At 41.6% G+C, this 7,640-nt stretch overlaps 1 pseudogene; it reads right to left on the minus strand.

Moving 5' to 3' along the window:
* Positions 1-5,527: 5,527 nt before the first annotated feature.
* LOC124030645 lies at positions 5,528-7,212 on the minus strand (annotated as a pseudogene).
* Between the last annotated feature and the right edge of the window lie 428 nt (positions 7,213-7,640).

The following is a 7,640-nucleotide window of genomic DNA, read 5'->3' on the forward strand; positions in this document are numbered from 1 at the left end:
TTGATTTTGAATCATTACATAAGTTATACTGTATGCAATTAATATACAGTAAAACACTCAAAATAAGCAAACACTTGGGTAGTGCAGCTTATTATATGAATTATGAATAAACCTTGACAGTAGATTGATGTCTTCACCCTGTCTCAACTCTAATCTTACCCATAACCATAGATTCAATTCTGAACCTAGCTTCATGTCCAAGTCTCTGCTCAACCCAAACCCTAACCCTGGCCTCAACCCTAAATCTAACCCAAGCTTCTCTTCCACGTCACTGCTCAACCCTCAACCCTAACTAACCCTAGCTTCATGTCAACATCCTGGCTCAACCCAAACACTAACCCTCACCCTAACTAACCCTAGCTTCATGTCCACATCCCTGCTCAACCCAAACCCTCAACCCTAACTTCATGTCAACATCCCAGCTCAACCCATACCCTCAAACCTCAACCCGAACTTCATGTCCACATCCCAGCTCAACCCAAACCCTCAAACCTCAACCCTCAACCCTAACTTCATGTCCACATCCCAGCTCAACCCAAACCCTCAACCCTCAACCCTCAACCCTCAACCCTAACTTAATGTCCACATCCCAGCTCAACCCAAACCCTCAACCCTCAACCCTAACTTCATGTCCACATCCCAGCTCAACCCAAACCCTCAACCCTCAACCCTCAACCCTAACTTCATGTCCACATCCCAGCTCAACCCAAACCCTCAACCCTCAACCCTCAACCCTAACTTCATGTCCACATCCCAGCTCAACTTTAGCCCAATACGTTTACCAACCTCAATTAAGTAAGAATAGTACAAGAATAATACATTTATCGATCTCTCAAAATAACCAGTTTACCCAACTGAAAATAATTAAACCAATCAATCAGTTTATCCAACTCATAATAAACATTTAACATACTCATAACTCAATTTGGCTCAACCACAACCGTAGCCTCAACACTAACACTAAAACTAACCATAACCCAGCTTTATGTTCAACCCAGGCATGTGTTAAGTATGAAAAAAATGGTACTGTACTAAATGACCAGTTAAAAAAAGTTGTGATTATGGTGGCCCAGAGGGCGATTACCTTATATACAGTGGGGCAAAAAAATATTTAGTCAGCCACCAATTGTGCAAGTTCTCCCACTTAAAAAGATGAGAGAGGCCTGTAATTTTCATCATAGGTACACATCAACTATGACAGACCAAATTAGAGAAAAAAAATCCAGAAACTCACATTGTAGGATTTTTAATTCATTAATTTGCAAATTATGGTGGAAAATAAGTATTTGGTCACCTACAAACAAGCAAGATTTCTGGCTCTCACAGACCTGTAACTTCTTCTTTAAGAGGCTCCTCTGTCCTCCACTCGTTACCTGTATTAATGGCACCTGTTTGAACTTGTTATCAGTATAAAGGACACCTGTCCACAACTTCAAACAGTCACACTCCAAACTCCACTATGGCCAAGACCAAAGAGCTGTCAAAGGACACCAGAAACAAAATTGTAGACCTGCACCAGGCAGGGAAGACTGAATCTGCAATAGGTAAGCAGCTTGGTTTGAAGGAATCAACTGTGGGAGCAATTATTAGGAAATGGAAGAAATACAAGACCACTGATTATCTCCTCGATCTGGGGTTCCACGCAAGATCTCACCGCGGTCAAAATGATCACAAGAACGGTGAGCAAAAACTGGTGAACCACACGGGGGGACCTAGTGAATGACCTGCAGAGCTGGGACCAAAGTAACAAAGCCTACCATCAGTAACACTACGCTGCAGTGCCACGTGTCTCGGCATAAGCCAGTACATGTCCAGGCCTGTCTGAAGTTTGCTAGAGAGCATTTGGATGATCCAGAAGAAGATTGGGAGAATGTCATATGGTCAGATGAAACCAAAATATAACTTTTTGGTAAAAACTCAACTGCCGTGTTTGGAGGACAAAGAATGCTGAGTTGCATCCAAAGAACACCATACCTACTGTGAAGCATGGGGTGGAAACATCATGCTTTGGGCTGCTTTTCTGCAAAGGGACCAGGACGACTGATCCGTGTAAAGGAAAGAATGAATGGGGCCATGTATTGTGAGATTTTGAGTGAAAACCTCCTTCCATCAGCAAGGGCATTGAAGATGAAACGTGGCTGGTCTTTCAGTGCATTGCAATGATCCCAAACACACCGCCGGGCAACGAAGGAGTGGCTTCGTAAGAAGCATTTCAACGTCCTGAGTGGCCTAGCCAGTCTCCAGATCTCAACCCCATAGAAAATCTTTGGAGGCAGTTGAAAGTCCGTGTTGCCCAGCAACAGCCCCAAAACATCACTGCTCTAGAAGAGATCTGCATGGAGGAATGGGCCAAAAGAGCAGTAACAGTGTGGGAAAACCTTGTGAAGACTTAGAGAAAACGTTTGACCTCTGTCATTACCAACAAAGTGTTTATAACAAAGTTAGAGCGTTGGACGAGTAACTAAAAAGATTGCAAGATTGAATCCCTGAGCTGACAAGGTAAAAATCTGTCATTCCCTGAATAAGGCTGTTAACCCACTGTTCTAGGCCTTCATTAAAAATAAGAATGTGTTCTTAACTGACATGCCTATTTAAATAAAAGTAAAATATATATATATATTTTTAATGGGTCTTCCAAATGGACAATGACCCCAAGCATACCTCTAAAGTTGTGGCAAAATGGCTTAAGGACAGAAAACAAAGTCAAGGTATTGAGTGGCCATCATAAAGCCCTGACCTCAATCCTATAGAAAGTTTGTGGGCAGAACTGAAAAGCATGTGAGCAAGGAGGCCTACAAACCTGACTCAGTTATTCCAGCTCTGTCAGGAGGAGTGGGCAAAAATTCACCCAACTTATTGTGGGAAGCTTGTGGAAGGCTACCCAAAATGTTTGACCCAAGTTAAACAATTTAAAGGCAATGCTACCAAATACTAATTGAGTGTATGTACACTTCTGACCCACTGGGAATGTGATGAAAGAAATAAAAGCTGAAATAAATCATTCTCTACTATTATTCTGACATTTCACGTTCTTAAAATAAAGTGGTGATCCTGACCTAAGACAGAGAATCTTTACTATGATTAAATGTCGGGAATTGTGAAAAGTGTGGGTTTGAACTGCTTGTTTCAAGTCTTGCCACAGCATCTCAATTGGGATTAGATATAGACCTTGACTGGGCCCTTGAAAAACTTCATATTTGTTGCTTTTTAACCATTTTCACATGATTGTGTGTTTGGATCATTGTCTTGCTGCATAACCCAGCTGTGCTTCAGCTTCAGCTCTCAGACGGATGGCCTGACGTTCTTACTGTGGAATGTAGTGTTTGGTTTCGCCAGACATAATGGGACCCATCTCATCCCAGAACTTTGCCAAATAGCACCTGGATGATCATCAAGACTCTTGGAAGAATGTTCTAGGAGAGATGGATGACAATGATCTAAAACACACAATGAAGTCTACATGAAAATCAACAGATTTGAAGTTTTGGAATCTTCTTGTCAAAGTCCAGAACTGTCGCTGAGTTAAAGCAGTTCTGCATGGAAGAGTGGGCCAAAATTTCTCCACAGCGATGGGAGAGACTGATCAACAACTACAGGAAGTGTTTGGTTGGAGTCATTGCAGCTAAAGGTGGCACAACCAGTTATTGAGTGTAAGGGGGCAATTACTTTTTCACACAGGGACATTGGGTGTTGCATAACATTGTTAAATGAAATATGTATGTAATTGGTGTGTGATTTGTTCACTCAGGTTCCCTTTGTCTAATATTAGGTTTGTGGTTAATGATGTGATATTCAGTATCAAAAATATGCAAAATTATAGAAAATTACAAAGGGGGAAAGTACGTTTTCACGGCACTTTATCGATTTATGGAATGATCATAATATGAAGATTCCAATAGAACAATGTTTAAAGTGAAATTCCTCCTAAGAGTTTAAAAGGTTAGATGAAATAGTTCACACAAGTTACAAATTAACTTTAACTTAATGATTGCTATGGAAAGTAGCAAATTGCCTTTAAAATCTAAATTATCCACAGAGTAATTCGCTTGTCAACAATCTCCGCCTATCTTTTGGTGATATGCAGTGTGTTACATTGAGGCCACGAGAGGGCGCTTTGGTCATTCGACTTCAGGAATCTGAGCTCCAGACGCATTTATAAGTTATACTCAGAACCGGTTCTAGGCATAAGCAATGTAAGTGGTCCCTTTCTAGGGAGTTTTTCCTAGCCACCGTGCTTCTACGCCTGCATTGCTTGCTGTTTGGGGTTTTAGGCTGGGTTTCTGTACAGCACTTTGAGATATCAGCTGATGTACGAAGGGCTATATAAATACATTTGATTTGATTTTGTCGTTTAAAGCCCCCGACAGCTAGGGGTCCCCTGACCACAAAAACAAACACATTTTATTTATTTTGGACTTTTTTGGGTGTAACTCAGTCATGGTCTCAAATTATTATTGATTTACTATTACTAAATTACTATTACTACTGTCCTTGACAGTCACTCAATTAGCCATTCCATTTAACTGATCCTGAGTACAGCCATGTCAGTAAAACAGTTTTAGATTGGTATTTGATCTAGCCAGCTATATAAACTTGTAGTAATCATGGCGAATACCAACCGGCACGCAGGACATGTGCCCAGGCCTCCACGGGGCCCATATTAATATATACTCTATATATTTTTTATTATGATTGTTATTCAAGAAGATTATAGATTAGCCCATAATGTTGCAGATAAATTGTGGCTTCCATCAATGAAATTGTCTATATATTTCCAATCCCCCATATATTTTTGCGAGGTGGTGGGCCTCCCCAGCCACATCTTGCATCAGGCTCCAAAAGGCTAGAGCAGCCTAGTAATACTCTTCAAGACATTAGTGGACACACTCAATGGGAGGCAACATGAGAACCACCAATCTGTTTTATAGACTCAATGTCTTTTTCTTTAGAGAAACCAAGTTGTCACAGTTTATAATTTTGCTCGGTGTAAAGCATTATGTAAGATCTAACCATATTCATGTTGCACTACATTGTATTTCAGTAGCAACACAACTCTCAGAGACAATACTCTAAATAGGTAAGAAGGAGGAGCAATTATGCCACACTTTTAACATCCGTACATCAGCTATTGTGAGCAGCAATGCATCAATACACAACTATAGAAACAAATCATTGCAATCAATAATGTTCCTTGTTGTATCTTGCTGTATTGATACAAATCAAATGGTTAAGGTAGGGTACCATGACACAATGAATTCACCCCTGTATCCTTTAGAAAGAAAAACAGTATATTCTTGATCCATACTTTAACAATTTGCTAGTGGTTCCTAGTTTCTCCGGTGTTTACTAGTAAAAACTTGACATGAGAAGATAGAAAGACCTTTACAAAGATTTCTAAGGACAGTGAAAGTACAAACACAACAGAAAAAAGTATTTAGTGTTAAATGCTTTATTTATCATAAACATAAATAATGTCTAATCTCCGTACAAAAGGTGGATGTTGATCAGGAACGGGATGTAGCAGACTTTAGTAGGTGGCCATGGTGCTGGTCAGCCAGTCGTGAAGATGCACACCTGAAGGAAGAGAAGAAGAAAGGGAGACATTAGTGGACACACTCAATGGGAGGCAACATGAAACCATCAATCAATGTTTTATAGACTCAATGTCTTTTCCTTCAGGAAACCAAAGTAAGTCACAGTGATGTATGAATGTTGATGTTTTCCCTCAAACACAACATGAAAATTATTTTCTGTCTTACCTTGGCGTAGACACCGGGGTTACCGGAGCTCGGCACAGCCATAACCCCAGGACACAACACCCTGGAGCTCACCATTGCACACCACAGGGCCACCAGAGTCACCCTGAGAGAGAGATAGATAAAGATTGAGAGATCGAGATAGTGATATTAATTGGTTATTTCATTCTCAATATATTTTTAATCAACTGAATAAGTCAATTTAAAGTCATCCTTGTGATACCCCCTGAATTGAGGTCAGTGTGGTAAGTACCTGGCAAGAGTCCTTGCCTCCTCCAGGTATCCAGCGCAGAACATGGCGTTGGTGATCATGCCAGGGGGTAGGAGTTGTTACAGTCGCTGTAGGACAGGATGGGGATGTTCAGGCACTGCAGCTTGTCGCCATCTGCGGCTGTAAGGAAGGAATAGAGAGAGCGAGAGAGAGAGAAGGATGGAGGAGAGGAAGGCAGAAGGAGGAGAGTTATAGTTAGACATAATGACAGTGTTTTTACAGTAGGTTTACATTTGCTAATGCCTGTAAACACACTCAGTCACCATGAAGATGACCAACTGGCTCATGTAACCTTTGGACCAGTGTCTGCACTCACTGGAGCTCATGGTGTTGCCCCATCCAGACGGTACACATGGTGCCCGCGGGGCACAGCTGCTGGGCAGAGCAACAGGCTGCACGTAGGTGTTTGAGGGTGGCAGGCTTGCTCAGCTTGATCAGCATGATGTCATTGTTGATGTTGTAGGAGCTGTAGTTGGGGTGACGGATCACGCGGGATGAAGAGATGAACTGCTCGCTACCCTCAGTCACCTTGATGTTGTGCTCGCCCAGACGCACCTCCACACGGCTGAAAGAGAGAGAATTCATGTGAATGTGGAGTTCACTTGTTTCCTTTAGTTTCGCAAAGTTAGCTTATCAGATATTGCTAGTTATTGTTATTTGTATTGACTCAATATGTTGCTAGTAGTTCCCTTACAGGATTGTGGCCACGACTTGTAGCAGTGAGCAGCAGACACAACCCAATTCTCATTGACCAAGGAGCCACCACAGAAGTGGTACCCAGAGTTCAGAGACACCTGGTGGGGCTGGGAGTAGGCCTTACACTCATACCCTCCAACGATCTTGTCGTCCTCCGTGGCGACTGTAAACAGAGAGCAGGCATATTCTTAGCGATATTACCTCAGCTTTTGAGATGGAAAAGCATAGCACTATGATAAAACAACAACATATTTCTTAATTACGTCAAAAAAACACATTTGTGATGTTAGTGTCATTACACAGTCCTGTTCTTTTTCTATGGTCATTATTATACTCACAAGCGGCTCCAATGAGCAGAACGAAGACCAGAGAAATCATGGTTGCTGTATGATCCTGTCGATGAAAGGGGTTAATCTGCACCTCTGGTATATATGCAGAATTCGTTGTGCCGCCCCGTTTAATGGAACTGTTTGATTGGTCAACAGAAATCCAATCAGAGGCAAAAGGTGCACTGCCAAGGTCAGCATTATGACAAAGCATTTTCCATCATGGTGTGATATGAATTTGACCCTGAAGGCAGCAGAAAGCTAAGTATATGTTTTCATTAGTCTCAGTACTTTTAAGTGCAGGTTCTTACCATCTGCATTTGATTGAATTTCTTACAGGAGACAGTGATACATGTACAGTGCACTACAACTGCCAGTTTGAGATGGCCAGTATTCTCTGCAGTTCAGACTGTATCTTGACCTCAACATGACTGCAACACAGCTGTGTGGTTCACACGGTGGTATTCTCTTGGAGAAGTCGACAAACACAACTTTGCTGCTCACAAGGCCAAATTTAGCTTTGTAAACAAGTAAACTGGGTTTAAGGGTTTAAGGGGTTTTGTTGGAATGTCATGCAAGGCTGTCTTAAAA

Source organism: Oncorhynchus gorbuscha, unplaced genomic scaffold (genome assembly GCF_021184085.1).
Source record: "Oncorhynchus gorbuscha isolate QuinsamMale2020 ecotype Even-year unplaced genomic scaffold, OgorEven_v1.0 Un_scaffold_13361, whole genome shotgun sequence".
Lineage (NCBI taxonomy): Eukaryota > Metazoa > Chordata > Actinopteri > Salmoniformes > Salmonidae > Oncorhynchus > Oncorhynchus gorbuscha.